The following is a 17,350-nucleotide window of genomic DNA, read 5'->3' as shown; positions in this document are numbered from 1 at the left end:
GAGACATTGAAGTTAAGAACAATGTAACAATAGCCAGGGGGGAGTGGGGAGGGGACAGTGAGGAGAGGGGATTACAGGAACTACTATAAAGGACACATGGACAAAATCAAGGGGGAGGGTTGAGGTGGGAGAGGGAGGTGGGTTCAGCTGGGGTGGGGTGGAGGGATGGGGAGAAAAGGCATACAACTGTAATTGAATAACAACAAAAATTTCAAAAATAAAATAAAATAAATAAATAAATATAAAAATAAATTGACCCCTTAAGTTTGGGTGATGAAAGTTACAAAGGTCCATCTTTTAAGCCATTCATAAAACTTGAATAGAAGAAAATGATAAATCTGGTCATTTTAGTATTTGCTCAAATTCTCTGTGGATCTTTTTCTGAGATGTCATCTTGTGATCTGAAGCCTTTTGGATTTTTTCCCCAGAAAGTCTCCCCTTCACTAAGGAAATTAAAGCTATACCTTTCTACATTAAAAGTGAAAATAAGTATCAGTGCAGACAACTCTATCCTGAAAACCATTTAACAGTGAACATTATGGTTCACTGTGTGTATTATATATTTACTTTCATATGATTTTTATTCTATTGATATTATAAACACCAACACCACAGAGCAAATAAAATATGTATTTGTATATCTACCATCATTTAGGGAGTCACATGTGACCTAATCCTAATTTTTAAAAAGCTATATATTCTTGGGTTTATCTTTTTATTAGCATAGCGCTGTTCCAGTCTCTGACTTCACTCTTGTTAAAAAGAAGTGTCTCTTCCTCTGTCTGACTGTAGTCTATTAAGTATAAATATACTGATGTTAGTCATTTCTATAGCAAAATGAGGGTCATCTTCTGTGCTGAAAAATGCCAACTTTAGTTGCCTTAGTCACAATTATTGGACTAAACTTAATCATTGCCTTATATTGGGAGAATTTTCCCACCAAAGGCATTAACAAGCCTTTCCAGGAAAAAAAAAGAAAATTCAACTTTGCCTCGTTGCAGCAGAGAGAGCAAGATGGGTCACCAGCAGCTGTACTGGAGCCATCTGAGAAAATTCGGCCAGGGTTCTTGTTCTTGCCACGTCTGCTCAAGCCCGCACGGCCTGATCCAGAAGTAGGGCCTTAATATGTGCCGCCAATGTTTCTGCCAGTACGTGAAGGACATAGGCTTCATTAAGTTGGACTAAGTGAACTTCTTTGAATGGGTCATTCAAGACATCTACCTTATTGCAGAATGGCTAGCTCTCTGTACATAAAATAAAATTTAAAAATTCAATTAAAAAATTTCAAGCAACCCAGGGAAATTTGTAATAATGATGATGTTTATTGTTTTAAATCTGTTGGTACATCTGTTTCTCTTCATCTTCACCACCCCCTCCCTAACCCTAAATGTCATGGCCGCTCCACTGGACTACTGAAATCACCTTTGGCATCGTTTACTACCACATACTCTGGGCTCCTCCAATAGTTCACACGCTGTAAGCCAATTGACCTTTTCACATGCGAACCTGGTGATATCCCCCTCCTACTTCAGCTTCATCCTCTAAAAACTCTCCATGGTTTCCATCACTGTGAACAAAGACCAAAATCCTCAACATAGTCTGTCACTGCATTATATACCCATCTCTATGTCCAACTTCATCTGACACTCCCCTCACTTTTCATGTTCTAGTCACACTGGCATTTTTCTGGTCTTTCCAACTTCTATTTGCTATCTCTTAGCACCAATTCCAAATGGTGTTTTTTAACTTCTTTTATTTTTTTATTATTGTTCAAGTGTAGTTGTCTCCATTTTCCCCCCACCACTCCCCTCCCACCTCACCCCTCCCTGCCTCCCACCCTTGATCCTACCCCTTTTGGCTTTGTCTATGTGTCCTTTACACATGTTCCATGATGAACCTTCCCCTTATTTCCCCCCATTACTCCTGTCCCCCCTCCCTTCTGGTTACTGTCAGTTTGTTCTTTATTTCAATGTCTCTGGTTATATTTTCCTTGTTTATTTGTATGATGTATTTCACAGATATAGAACATTTCAAAAATTTATATGGAACCAGAAAGAAGCCCAAATAGCCACAGAAATTTTGAAAAAGAAGAACAAAGTTGGAGGGATCACGATACCTGATATCAAACTACATTTGAAGGCCGTGGTAATCAAAACAGTCTGGTACTGGCATAAGAACACACACATAGATCAATGGAACAGAATAGAGAGCCCAGATATCAAAATGGGGTAAAAATAGCCTCCTCAACAAGTGGTGCTGGGAGATCTGGACAGCCACATGCAAAAAAATGAAATTCAACAACCAGCTTATACTATACACAAAAATAAACTCAAGGTAGATAAAAGACTTAAATATAAGTCACAACACCATAAAAGTCCTAGAGGAGAACATAGGCAGGAAAATCTCGGATATTCTATGCAGCAATATTTTCACCAAATGTTTATGCAGCTCCCATATCGGGTTATATGCTCCACTGTGTGACTGGTGGAGATGTGAAAAGGAGGAGAGGAGCTAGATCTTAATGTTCAGAGTGGATATGAGGAGCCACCACTATGGATTGGGAGAAATCAGAGCCATTGTAAGGTAATAGGGGATCCTAAAGATAACTTCTAAGTGCATTTTTTAAAATTTACGCCAGCTGGCTTCAGCAGACCCACATGGCTTCTGCAGCCCCAGGTGGAGTCCAGGCATCAAGTTCACAGTAGGCTCCCAAGAACCCAGGTCCCTGGCCCACACATCCCATCAATGGCCAACTCCCATGGTTCTGGGCTATAAGTGGGCTAAAAACTATAAGACATTGATGAAAGACATTGAAGAAGAAAAAACTAAATGGAAAGATATCCCATGTTCATGGATCATAAGAATTAATATATTAAAATGATTTTGCTATTCAAAGTGATCTGCAGATTCCAGGCTATTTCCATCAAGATTCCAAAGGCATTTTTCATAGAAATAGATAAAAACATTTCTAAAATGTGCATGGAACCACAAAAGACGCCAAATAACAAAAGCAATCTTGAGAAAGAAGAACCAACCTGATATATCATACTTTCTAATATCAAATTTTATCACAAAGCTATAGTAATCAAAATGGCATAGTATTTATATAAAAGCAGACACATAAACCAACAGAACAGAGTCAACAGCCCAGAAATAACTATGTATATACAGTAAACTCATACTTGGCAAATTAGGTGAGAATACTCAATGAGGAAGGAATGGTCTCTTCAAAAAAATGCTATCAGGAAAACTGGATATTCATATGCAAAACAATGAAGCTGGACCACTATACTATCTTGCACCATTCACAAAATTAACTAAAAATAGGTTAAAGATTTAAATGTTAGACCCAGAACTATAAAGCTACAAGAAGAAAAGATATCATAGAAAAAAAGCTCCTGGACACTGGTTTTGGCAATGATTGTTTGGATATAACACCAAAAGTATAAGCAACAAAAACAAAAATAAACAAGTGGAACTATATCAAATTAAAATGCTCTGTACAGCGAAAGAAAAAAATCAACAAATTGAAAAGGAAATCTACAGAGGGGAAGAAAATATTTGCAAACCATTTATATGATGGGGGTTATTTTCCAAAATATATAAGAAACTCATACAACTCAATAGCAAAAAAAAAATCCAATTTAAAAATGGACAGAAGATTTGAATAGACATTTTTCCAAGTAAGACATACAAATAGCCAACAGATACATGAAAAGTTATTCAACATCACTCATCATCAGGGAAATACACATCAAAACCACAATGAAATATCACCTCACACCTGTTAGAAAGGCTATTATCAAAAAAAAAAAAAAAACAAGATACAGTAAGTGGTGGTGAGGATGTGAAGAAAAGGAACCCTTGTGCACTGTTGGTAGGGATGTAAATTGGTACAGCCTTTACAGAAAACAGTGTGGAGTTTCCTTGAAAATTAAAAATAGAATTACCATGTGATACAGCAATCCCACTACTGGCTTTGTATGTAAAGAAAATTAAGTCACTATCTTGAAGAGACACCTGCATCCCCTTTTTCACTGCAACATTATTCACAATAGCCAAGACACAAAAACAGCCTAAGGGTCCACCAACAGAAAAATGAGTAAAGAATATGTGATTATATATATAAATTCTGCTATCTGTGACAATGTGGATGGATCTTGAAGGCATTATTCTAAGTGAAATAAATCAGATGGAGAAAGACATACACTGTAGGATCTCACAAAATATAAAAAAGCCGGATTCATAAAAACAGAGAGTAGAATGGTGGTTGTCAGTGGCTGAGGGTCCAGGAGATGAGGAAATGTTGGTCAAAGGGTACAGACTTCAAGTTATAAAGTTAATATCCACCGAGGGTCTGATGTGCAGCTATAATTAACAACATATAGTCATATACCTAAAAATTTAGAAAGTAAATCTTAAGGGTTATCACCACAAAACAAAAATGGTAATTATGTGAAGAGATGGGGGTGTGTTAACTAACCTTATTGTTGTAATAATTTCACAATATATACTAATACATGAGTATATGTAGTATCAAATCATCATATTGCTTTATTATTACAATTTATATACTTATGCCAATAATAATCTCAATAAATCTGGGGGAGATGGGAGATGCATTCTCCCTGGCATCATCCATCATGGTGTATAGTTTAAGAGTCAGAATGGAATCTAGAGCATTTTGGTTTACATTTCCCCATGAACATCCCTGACTCAACATGAGCATAGCAGGGCCACTGTCAGAAAATGGGACACTATTTCACAGAGTTCATACAGAGCCCACACAACAGTAGATGGGTGAAAAGTTTCAAAGTGAGCTTTGAGCTGATGAGAATATTATAGAATTTTCAAGGAGGAATATTTGGCAAATTTCACAGCAGGTGTCATAATATTTGTGGTTCTAGCCAAGAGTGAAAAATGTTCAACCAGACTCAACTCTGGAAGTCACTCTTCCTACCAAAACAAATGAACTTATGAAACTTCTTTCATCAAGAAAGGTAAAAGAACAGAGGGCTCAGTCTGGTGGTTCCTCAAAGAATTAATAGAGGTACCATATGACCCAGCAATTCCTTTTCTGTGTATCTACCCAACAAACTGAAAAACATGTACTCACAAAGATATATGTACCCTTGTGTTCATTGCAGCATTATTCGCCGTGGCCAAAACCTGGAGATAACCAAAGTGTCCTTTGATAGAGGATTGAATAAAGAAGATATGGTACATATACACAGTGGAATACTATTCAGCCATGAGAAAAGACAAAATACTGCCACAAAATTTGCAACAATATGGATGGACATGGAGAATATTATGCTAAGTGAACTAAGTCAGTCAGAAAAACCTAAGACCCATATGATTTCACTCACATGTGGTACATAAAACTGAAACTCATGCGGGACCCAGATTGCAAGGTAGTGGTTGCCAGAGGGAAGGGGATGGGGGTTGGGGGTAGAGGTGGCCTAATATATGACAAAAGATGCTTTAACTATAGAAGGTGGGAGCACAGTGCAACATCCAGATCTAGTACCGTGGAGATGTACACTGGAAACTTAAGTGATCCTACTGGCCAATGTCACCCCAATAAATTTAATGAAAGTTATTTTTATTAAGAAGGTTATTTTTAATAAAAAGGAAAATAGAGTGGAGAGCAGTCAGAAAGAAGGCAAAGATGTGTTTCTCAGCACATGCTTATCACTTGAAGTTTCTGAACTATAAGCAGATCATGAAATCAAACCATGATTCTTAACAAAATAAACAAGACTAGAATAGAAAAGAAGTGAGTACATGAGCTGATCACGATGATGAAAATACTGTCTCATGAACTCACCTTTGTTTCATTAATGTATTAACATATATTTGTGTGATGAATTGCAATGTAAAACATGTTTCTTGGTGTGAATCACAGTGAAAAATGTTTGAAAAATACTGCTTTAGTAAAGAAAGAAAAGGCCATTAGTAATTAATAGCAGACATTTTAGAAAATGCTTCCTTACAAACACTGCAAATAAAGACAAGGCATTTAAAGTAAACTGTAGAGATATGAACCTTAGTCAAACTTTAATTTATTATGTCAATGTAAAAGCACCTGAGTTTTCCATGCAGGGCACAAAAGTTGGTGTTATTGCTGCCATTGTGATTGTGGCAATAACAACTATGTCTGGAATCACTGTGCTGAAGAAGAGAATGGCAAAAGATTGAAAGATTCAGATAAAGGGGATGGGTTAGATGTCTACGGAACTCAATACATAGCTACCGCCCATTCAAGAGTACTACAAGGAGAAAAATTAGCAAATGAACTCAGATTGCAAATGTGAGAGCATGAGACAAAGAGACTTTTTGCAGATTATTATTTTATAGTTAACGTAACATATTTGTAATGGTGAACATGTACTCAAAATATAAGCAGCTTCACATTGGCTTTACCAATATTAAAATGACTACAAGTGTCTTTCTTATACAGGCAGATCTAATTTTTTTTTAAATCTAGAACTTGGACTGCATAGTTCAAATCATGTACACACCACATTGAAGTATGCATGAAATACACTTCCACACTACAGTTCGAATTACTACTGTCTCATTCATTTGCTATTGAAAGCTGCCTTCTATTACTTTGTCTTATACATATAAACTTTTTTTGTGACATATGAAATATAACATTTTTAGAAAGAAAGGAAGGAAGGAAACTAAGCCATTACATATGAAGAACCAACCACTTTTCACAACTTCCACAAAAGATCTTTGAGATAAGGAAGTAACAATTTGGTTCAGAATGGCATGTATGGAACAGCCTTGTCCAGACAGCACAGTTGGTTAAGAGCATCATCCTGATAAGCCAAGGTTGAGTGTTCTGTTCCCAATCAGGGCACATACAAGAACTGACCAATGAATTTAGGGGAAAAAAAAGAATTGACCAATGAATGTATAAATAAGTGGCACAACAAAACAATGTTTCTCTCTCTCTCTCTCTCTCTCTCTCTCTCTCCCTCTCCCTCTCTCTCCCTCTGTCTCTCTCCCTTCCTCCCTCTCTCAAACCAATCAATTAAAATTTTTTAAAGAAATTGCATGGAACATAGGAAAAATTCAGAGTGTCCTGGCAGTGCAGGAAGGAAAAAAATCAGAAACAGACTTGAATAAATTGGCTAAAAGCTGGGGCGGGGTGTTGATTGTTAACAGTTCTTTAGGAAAGGGGGTATAGAATCATATGGACGTGGAAAAGCTGTCTTAAATTCATGAAAAGAGTTTACGCAGTCAAAACCCAGATAAACCATCAGAGAAGACAAACCAGGCACTGAACCCCAGTTATAGAAACTCTGCCTAGCCAGACAAATTGTTGTGTAGGTATGTTATACGAGTTATACATGCACTAAAACACAAGAAAATTTACTTATTACCATTCACAGCTCAGCAAATTCAAGCCATCAACCACAGAAAGTCAGGAAAATAAGTAATATGCTTATCTGTTTTATCACTGTCATTTCAGATGTCACACTGAATCATCCACACATCCAAAAGCAAAGTTTTAAAGTTTTTATAGAACTTTAAGCAGTTCCCAAAACATTTCTTATTATGTCTGCCTTTACATTCCTTCTTACCATAATTTAAATGAACAAGTTATCACATTGCAAAAGTGATTTGAATTCTAACAGATAGGCCAATAAAACACCTTAGATTTTCATGCAAATTAAAAAACTGCTCCTTCTGTCCTATTTCTAGGCAAGAATTTTTTAGCAGTGTAAAATACTTTTAGCCTGTTTAAAAATCAAGCTATTTCTTATCTTCCTATTCTGCAACAGTTTTTGTATGTCTACATGAAGCCAAAATGACTGTGAAATTCTGAAACACCAAACAAGATTTTATTGTACAAAGGTTTTATCTGTAGCCCTTGAGCTCAAACACACACTTTCTAAAAACTAGAACACAAGTTCTGATTTTTATTTTTTTTAATTTTTTTAAAGATTTTATTTATTTTTACAGACAGAGGGGAAGGGAGAGATAAAGAGTGGGAGAGAAACATATGGTTGCCTCTTGTGTGACCCCTACTGGGATCCTGGCCCACAGCCCAGGCATGTGCCCTGACTGGGAATCAAACCAATGACCCTTTGTTTGCAGACGAGCACTCAATCCACTGAGCTACACCAGCCAGGGCTACAATTTCTGATTTTTACTTAATTCACTTTCCTGAATTGCTCCACTTGAACTAATATTAAAATATGCTTGCATTAACTTGGAAAAGGGTATAAAGGTAAGTTTCAGAGAAATGTGCTGGATTTTAAGGGAAAGGTTAATCCAGGATGGAACTTTAATGTCTATAGTACTCAAAATGAGAGAAAGAAATCATAACTAAAAAATTAAATATATAAATGCCAAGTATTGCTTTGCTGTTCACCTTCAAAAACTCACCTATTAATACAGCCTGCAAGTTTGTATTTTTTGCTGCAAATTAGCTGTCAGTAAAGTGTTGAAACATTGTTGGACACAATTTGCACTGAGGCTGGATGTCATAAACAGATTAGTGGTTCCTATCAGATGGTCTAGACTTTAAAAGACTTTGAGGCTTTACTTTTTGTTTCCCTGTGGCATTGCTAAGACAAATGGTCCACACGATTATGCATGGTTTAAAGAATACTCTTGTTCAATGAGGTTTGTAGATGAAGCAATGAAGCCTGTCCTTTACTGGACTTTCATGTACCATCCATTTCTCTTCATCAAAAGTGTATTTTATACTCTTATATGTAAATTTATAACCTCCATTAAGCAGCTTCCATTTCAAAACCTTCGGTGAGAAATTTCAAAGCTCACATAGTGGATATCTGCTTTTAACTACAGAAAAGTAAAAAAGAAAGTTATTGTTAATTCTATTACCTTGAAATTGTAAAATTCAATGGTCATTGGAAAAGAAACACAATCAAAGTTCATTATACTGCTGGAAATGAAAAAGCATGATAGATGTCTGTATTTACAATTGAACAAATAAAGTCTAGACACGAGCAATTTAATACCTACCTAGAAACACAGCAGCAAAATACTGAGTAGACACTCTACGTACTAATTTCCTTACACAGAAAATTGCCACCAATAATAGTTTTTATTAAAAATGTAATTTGACATGAAAATTCTTATCCAAGACCCACAGTATGCAGGATCTTTTGCACTGCCACTTACTTATGCTAAATGCAACTAAAAATAACTTTGCTTTAAAATCTTTATGTCCTTTCATAGTCTATGGATGTCAATGACCAGTAATTATCATCATTCAGAATGCCATACAAGTTAATTAACCACAATTTTTTAATTGGATTAAGTTAAGTAGTGTGCTCTTCATTCTTTGAGTTCAAGGAGCTCTGGGCAGATTTTCTTTGCTTTCTTAATTAACACAGGTTCTGAAAGTTCTTTGTGTTATTGTTTTTGTTTTATGCTATTGGAGCTGAGATTAAAAGATCGATTCCCATAGTGTTAGTAAGTATCACCCTGAATAAAGGTTTGTATCTGACAGACATAGAGCATCTAAACAAAAGTGATTACTTGGAAAATGTGTAGTTTGCTTTTGGATTCTAATTTCCTAACACTTCTCTCCTTTTAAACAACAAAGAAATTGAACCAATAATATTTATATGTCACTTCTCTGAACTCGTGGGAAAAAATAATAAACTGGTGATAAACAATCAACTACTTCGAATAGATAAATCTTACAGGAGATGGAACAGTGAGGAGGAGATCTGCTTCTGATAAGCAGACAGAAAACACTATTACAGGACGGAGCCCAGGAATAAATTTGGCCTTATTTGATTGATACATCCTTCCTGTTCAGGCAATAGCTGACCAACCCCAGAATCTAGGTGTGGGCAGGAGCCCGGGCAGAGATGGCTCCTCACAGCACAGTCGCCTGTGAAGGGAACCACACCCATCCCTAGAAAGCAGTCCTGAACTGTGGGAGACTCAACCTGAGGCAGGAGAGGAAGATGAGGGGAAGACATTGTTTAATACTGCTTATTTCTTTGTCCTCTTCTCCCAATAATTTGGTTCATAGCGTAACCTTAAAATATACATATAATATATAAATACATATGTCAGATAGCTCATTTTGACAGTAAATTATAGGTGATTTGGGGGGAAAATGTAAAATAAACCACTGTCTTTCTTTAGTTACTCTGGTTCACATACAGGCTTTCTGTAATAATTGTCAAGGGAAATAAACTTTTAAAATGAAAACAAATCACGTCAAATCTACCATTACTATTAGAAAACAACTCAACGCAAGTGTCTTACTTACAGATTCATGGTGAAGTACATTGTTGTGAGAACTAAATGACAATCCACATAGAGTACTGACACATGTAAGTCCATAATAAACAGCACTAGTAATACTGGCGAACATTTCTGTCATATGTTATAGGGTGCTCTCATGCTTATCATCTCATTCGATCTTCACAGTAACCTTCAGAGATAACTAATGCTTTCTACATTTTATGGATAAAAGGTCTTAACAGCTTAAGTAACTTACAAATTCTACCACGTCACATCCCACACACTCTAAATTATTTCATCTTTCTTTTTTTTTTTTTTTTGGTTTAATTGTGTGTGTCTTTTTTTTTTTTATTGTTATTCAATTACAGTTGTATGCCTTTTCTCCCCATCCCTCCACCCCACCCCAGGTGAACCCACCATCTTTCAACTTGAGGGTAAAGTTCAGTCTCTTTACCATGGTTGTGATCTGACTCCTTAATTTTCCTAGGGTAGTGCCTGTGATGGTCCCATCCACACCCTTTACCACATCCCATCCTTTTCCTCTGATACAGCAACCCTATTCCCTGGCATAGGTTGTTCCTTCTTCATTAAGCGCTTCCCTCTAGTGTAACTCCTGTCTGCCTGGCACAGTCCTACCCATTTGTCAACACTCAGTTCAAGCACCACCTCTCCTAAAAGAAACCATCCTAGCAAAAGCAACCATCCTTGACTGTTCCTTCCCTTCTCCAGAAACAGGCTGCCTTCTTTGTACTCACTCTTTCACAAATTTTATCATATGATATTAAGCTTGGTATGCCACCTACCCTTTTGTTTAGATGTTGAGAGAACATCAATAATTATTTCTCATTTAGCTCTATTTTACCCACATGTTGCACAATATCTGACACATAATAGGTGCTCTATACATGGTGGTGGAGTAAAAGAAAAAAAGATAATGAAAAAATGCACACAAGTAATAAGCAACAGACAGAAACTGAAACTCAAAATTTCTGAATCCAAGTTCTTTACATAGCAGACATTTGTGAAATGTCCTTACTATTTGTTATGGTTGCTACTAAATCCTGTACATAGACAGTTAAAGAAGGCATGATTCATGCCCTGGAAGACAAATATGCACACACTGTCACGCCTCAAGAAAGTCAGCTATTATAAAACTCTTAGACACATACTTAGAACATTGTCTTCCTGGCTCTGTGCAATTGCTCAGAGTTCCCTGAACAAAGAAGTTAGCCTCTGTCTTTCTGTCAAAGTCCCTGAGCTGTACTCCTGCTGGAAATATCCTGAACTTTTCGCCACTTTAGCAAAACCATTACACAGGCAAAGATACACAAAGGGAAACTGCAGGTTTCACAGAATACATAATTAGCAATCATTATTTTCAAGCTCTGATTGTATGGAACTTGATTCAGCAGGCAAAAGTTCTGAGATGATCACAGATCTAAATTTTTTAAGTGCTGTTTAGATAATTATCATATAATCAAATATTGTATAAAGTCAAAAAAATTGACTGTGATTTCTAGCAATGTTCTTTATGTTGCTGATCCAATCCAACAATTGTTTATACTTTCACATAATAAAAATATTTTATCTGTAGTCATTAATGAATTAAATATAAAATATTAGAACTAAAAGCTATTGCAGAAAGCAAAACAGAGCACACAATTTTCCCTCTTGTTGAGGGTCAGTTTCAAAATCACAAGTAATTCTGACAGAAGCTCCACTCAGAGATTTGAAGTATCATTGAGTTAGATGGGATCTTTTATGTCTAGGAGTGAAATATTTGCATATGCATAGGAGAGATGCCAGAAGGCCCATCAGCTGAAAAATGCCTCCGCATAGGCCAGGCATGACAGTGCCTTCCCCTTAGGTCTGAAATGTTCATCACTAACCTGTCAAATGCAGACTCAGGCCCTTGGGAAGATGGTTGTCAAATACACTTGTGTTAATTGAAGAGAGTTCCTAATGTTCTCCTCCTTTAAAAGGACATAAAAAGTTTGGAGAAATGCAAAAAAGAAAGAGATCAGTAAGGAAGATAATGAAAAGAGAAGAGAAAGCTTTCTCAATTTTATTTAAGACCTGCCCTCACATACACACACATACACACACACACACAACACCTTTTTCAATCTTCTATTTTTAACTGCCTCTAGAAATAGAAAATAAATCTTTCATTTGAGCTTATTATTCTATGAATGTTTTTCTAGTTATAAAAGTTTTCTTCTACTCAGTCTATACTACATCATAAAAATACTGCATTTTTCCATATGCTGCCTTGAAACTATTTCAAGCTCATTTTAAGGATTTATATATTAGTCCAGGAACCATGTCTAATTTTAATTAACAACAATTAAGTGCCTACTGCGTACAAGGTGCTGTGTGCTAGGAGTTGTGGAAAATATAAAGATCAACAAATACAATGGAAAAACTGAGGAAAAGGAGGAGGATGAAGAAAGAACATTCAAGGTAGGCATGAGATGTATATTAAGATAATGTTAACTTCAGTGATTTAATTCAATAGAAATTTATTTCTTACTTTTATCAGTTTAATGCATGTTTTATTCGTCTGCCAAAATCCTTCCTCCATGTGATGATTCAGAGATTTAGTCACCTTCCATCTATGCCTCCACCATCCCCAAGTGTCCAGACAGAAGAGAAAAAGTAAAGAAAGCCAACACTCTTCTCAACTGCATTAGACCAAAAGCAACTCACATCTATTATTAGCAAGAACCAGTCATACAGCTGATTTTACCTTAGATGGAAGAGTGACTGAGCAATGTAGCCGAAGCCTGGGCAGCTGCTTCCTGCTGTCACTGGAAGCAAGAATCTTTGGTTAGACAGCTAGCTGTCCCTTACCTCAGAAGGGATGTAGTGTCAAGGGTTCAAACTGATGTTAACTTGTTTTTTAGTTCTATTTGGATAAAGTGGTTAAAAATATGGGTCCTAATTTGAAGGCATGATAGTAGGTTAGACGCAGAGTATGACTTTAGTGGGCGCTTGGGCCATTTTTCTGAAGTTATCTAATTATTTTTAAAGAAACAAATATTTCACACAATACCCAAAACAAGAGTTGATAGAAAATATACATCTGTCCTATGTGTGTATCTGTCACTAAACAAGGTCTAGATTAGAAAGACCTATAATAAGATATTAGCATAATCATATCCAGGTACTAGAGTTAGAATATTTCATTCTTTTATTTTCATGCTTATATATTTTAAATTTATCTACAATGAATACTTAATAAATTACTAACAATGAATAAGTTATCACTATTTCTAAAGATTAACACAATCAATATTTTGATATTCTGATATTTGAAGAAGTGGTTTTAACTTTTTTCTGTTCTCAAAACCGTACAAGCTTAGAATATTATTAACCTAACTTCCAGCCAAGATGATGGCACAGGTAGATATACTTTGATTCCTCTCACAACCAAAAGAAGAACAATAAATTTAAAACCAAAAACAATAACCAGAACTGCCAGAAAATCAAACTGCATGGAAGTCTGACAACCAGGGAGTTTAAGAAAAAAAATTCATCCAGACCAGCAGGCCAAGACAAAAACTTCATGGCCCAAATGAAGGAACAGATTAAAGCTACAAAAATAAAACTAGGCAATGCAGAGATAGCCAAACTATCAAATGCAGAGTTCAAAACACTGGTAATCAGGATGCTCACAGAAATGGTTGAATATGGTCACAAAATAGGGAAAAAGTGAAGGCCATGAAAAGTGAAATAAAAGAAAATGTACAGGATACCAACAGTGACAGGAAGGAAACTGGGACTCAAATAAACAATTTGGACCAGAAGGAAGAAAGAAATGTTCAACCAGAAAAGAATGAAGAAACAAGCATTCAAAAAAATGAGGAGAGGCTTAGGAACCTCCAGGACAACTTTAACATTCCAACACCCAAATTATAGGGGTACCAGAAGGAGAAGAGGAAGAGCAAGATATTGAAAACTTATTTGAAAAAATAATGAAGGAGAACTCCTCCAATCTGGCAAATGAAATAGGCTTCCAGGAAGACCAGGAAGCTCAGAGAGTCCCAAAGAAATTGGACCCGCCTTGACTAGTGTGGCCCAGTAGATTGAGTGCCAGCCTGTGAACCAAGATGTCACTGGTTCAATTCCTACTTAGGACAGATGCCTGGGATGCATAGGGGTGCATGAGAGGCAATCACAATTCATGTTTCACTCCCTCTTTAACAAAAAAAGGAAAAGAAGAAACAAAAGAAGTTGGACCCAAAGAAGCACACACCAAGCCACATCAAGATTACATTAGGCAAGATTAAAGATAAGCAGAGAATCTTAAAAACAGCAAGAGAAAAGGAGACAGCTATGTACAAAGGAGTTCCCATAAGACTGTCAACTGATTTTTCAAAAGAAAACTTGCAGGCAAGAAGGGGCTGGAAAGGAGTATTCTAAGTCATGAAAGGCAAGGACCTACAACCTAGATTGCTCTATCTAGCAAAGCTTTCATTTAGAATGGAAGGGCAGACAAAGTGCTTCCCAGATAAGGTAAAGTGAAAGGAGTTCATCATCACCAAGCCCTTATTATATGAAATGTTAAAGGACTAATCTAAGAAAAAGAACATCAAAAATATGAACAGTAAAATGACAACAAACTCACAACTATCAACAACTGAACCTAAAAAAAAAAAAAAAAGCAAACAACTAGAACAGGAACAGAATTACAGAAATGGAGATCACATGGAGGGTTATCAGTGGGAAGCGGGAGAGGAGAGAATGAAGGAAAGGTACAGGGAATAAGAAGCATAAATGGTAGGCACAAAATAGACAGGGGGAGGTTAAGAATAGTATGGGAAATGGAGAAGCCAAAGATTTATATGTACCACCCACTGACATGAACTAAGGTGGGGAAATGCTGGTGGGGGGTACAGGGTGGAGGGCAGTAAAGAGGAGGGAAAAAAATGGGACAACGGTAATAGTATAATCAATAAAATATTGAAAAAAACATACAAGTTTGTACACTTCTGTTTTGTCTATTAGATCACAGGAGTAGATTGCTTTTTACATTAATCTATTTTTTTTTTTACCATTTGTTAAGAGTGATTGCTAATTCTGTCTTGGATCTATCATATGGCTCTCTCCCATAGAACCCTGACCCACTACCACCACCAAATGCACAGAGTGATAATAAAAATATTGGGCACTTATAATGTATCAGACACTGACCTAATCACTTTCTTTATGATGTCTCATTTAAAACCCCCTATCTAATAAGTGCTATTACTCCCTTTTACCTAAGGAAGCTTGGTTTTGGAGAAGTATACTATTTACTCAACCTCCCACAGCTGATCAATAACTTAAGTGAATATGAACTCAGACAGAGACCCATGTATTCAAACACCATAGTACTTTCCCTCCAGAAAAACTATAGGTTATCTAACAAACACTTATACATGCAAAGTAGTTATAATATTCAGGGAACATTTACAAACATTACTGCATTAGATCTTTAGAGTGGCATGAGTATTATCAGCATCATTCTTCAGTTGAGGTAACTAAGAGTCAAATACTCAAAGTTCCAAAGCAAGTGGAACTTAGAAGTTTGCATCAGTATGTATCTATCCAGAGAAAGAGCAACCACATTCATTATCTCAGCCAAAGGTGATTTAATGCAAAGAATTGGTTACCAAAGTGTCGGAAGGGCTGGAGCACAAAGAGGGAGAAGGTGATTAATAATGGCAGGAAACCACTACCATCACTAGAGCTGGGAGCACAGAACAGAAAGTATCATTATCCAAAACCCAAAGGGCTCTGCATGACTGAGCAAAGATACAGGAATCCACATGCCTCCTGAGAAGAAATGAGAAGCCAGCAGTTCTGCTGAAGTTTCTGGACTGGTTGCTGTCACTACTAATTACGTAGTTGTTTGCATTGCTCCCGCAACTGGTAAAGCCAGACAAAGGAGGGGAAAAAAAAGAGCTTCTTTTTTTTCTCCCACCTTAAAACCTTATGCAAGTTATTCCATGGGCTAAATCAAGGGGGTCTCTAGGAAATACAACTTTTAGAATTCCAGCCATATGCAATACAAAGGAGAATATAAAAGGGCAAGTATGAAACTGGGAGTCAAGAGACAGATAACTGACCACCCAGTGGCAAAAACAGAACTCAATTCAGAGCTTCTGACTTCAAGTGAGTTATTCATTCAATATATATTTATGCAACTACTCTCAGCCAGGCACTGGGACAGCTGCTGAAGATTATCATTATAAACGAGGTACATTGAACTAAGTATTAACTAGGCATGAATCAGTCACAACTTGGTAGGCATTAAAGTGTTGTAGAAATGAATATTGTAAGTTTTCCCATTCCATTCCATTCCCTGAAGAGAGCTGAGGCATCTTTTGTGGTTGAAAAAGTTCACTGCATTTTGTTGTGTCAACTTGATTAAGCTGGGAACTATGTTTCACAGAGTTTCAGAACCGGCCTAAAGAGGAAGGTGCACCAGAGTGGAAAATAGAAGCAAAGGAGAGCCATTATCTTCAGAGTCTTTGTAGTAAGATATTGTTATGAACAGGCAAAGAAGTGCCTGATGAGTCTCATCTTTCCGCTACTCTACATCCAGCTTGTCTTCCCAATTGTTGGTTCTACTAGCAACCCACCATTTAGCTGTGGTAATTACACAGAAGCAGCTGCTTCCCATGAGTCACTGCCTGAGCTGTCCCTTCACTGTCTCACTTCAGCAGCTAGATGTGCTTGCTTTGCAGACATTCCTGCAAGCTACAGTTTGTCCGCTGGTACTGATCCATCAGGTGGACTGGTTAGTGCCTCCTTTTCTAATCCTCCCTTGCAGAACTTCACTTCCCTGTCCCTCAACAATTGTGCATGGTCTGGTTTCTGTTAAAGAAAATTCATCTCATAAACTCAGAGTGGGCCTGCTACCCTGGCTGAAAAACATAGCATTGAGTCCTTTTGGTATTTCCAAAACCAAGCTGTGCTCAAAATCCTGGAAGGAGCTGTTACATGCTATACTGATGTGTCACTCGTGATGATTTCTTAGTTGTCTAAGACATATCTACCTCTCGACCTAGTTCATCAGGACTCTGAACTGGTTAAAAATTTCAGAGCCTAG

The 17,350-nt window shown here is 36.8% G+C and overlaps 1 pseudogene; it reads left to right on the top strand.

Annotated features, from left to right (window-relative positions):
- The first annotated feature begins 1,006 nt into the window (after positions 1-1,006).
- Positions 1,007-1,276, top strand: LOC112319356 (small ribosomal subunit protein uS14-like; annotated as a pseudogene).
- Positions 1,277-17,350: the final 16,074 nt, after the last annotated feature.

The sequence above is a fragment of the Desmodus rotundus genome, chromosome 11 (genome assembly GCF_022682495.2).
Source record: "Desmodus rotundus isolate HL8 chromosome 11, HLdesRot8A.1, whole genome shotgun sequence".
Lineage (NCBI taxonomy): Eukaryota > Metazoa > Chordata > Mammalia > Chiroptera > Phyllostomidae > Desmodus > Desmodus rotundus.
Note: the sequence above shows the minus strand (reverse complement) of the source record. Positions and strands in the feature narration are given on the sequence as shown.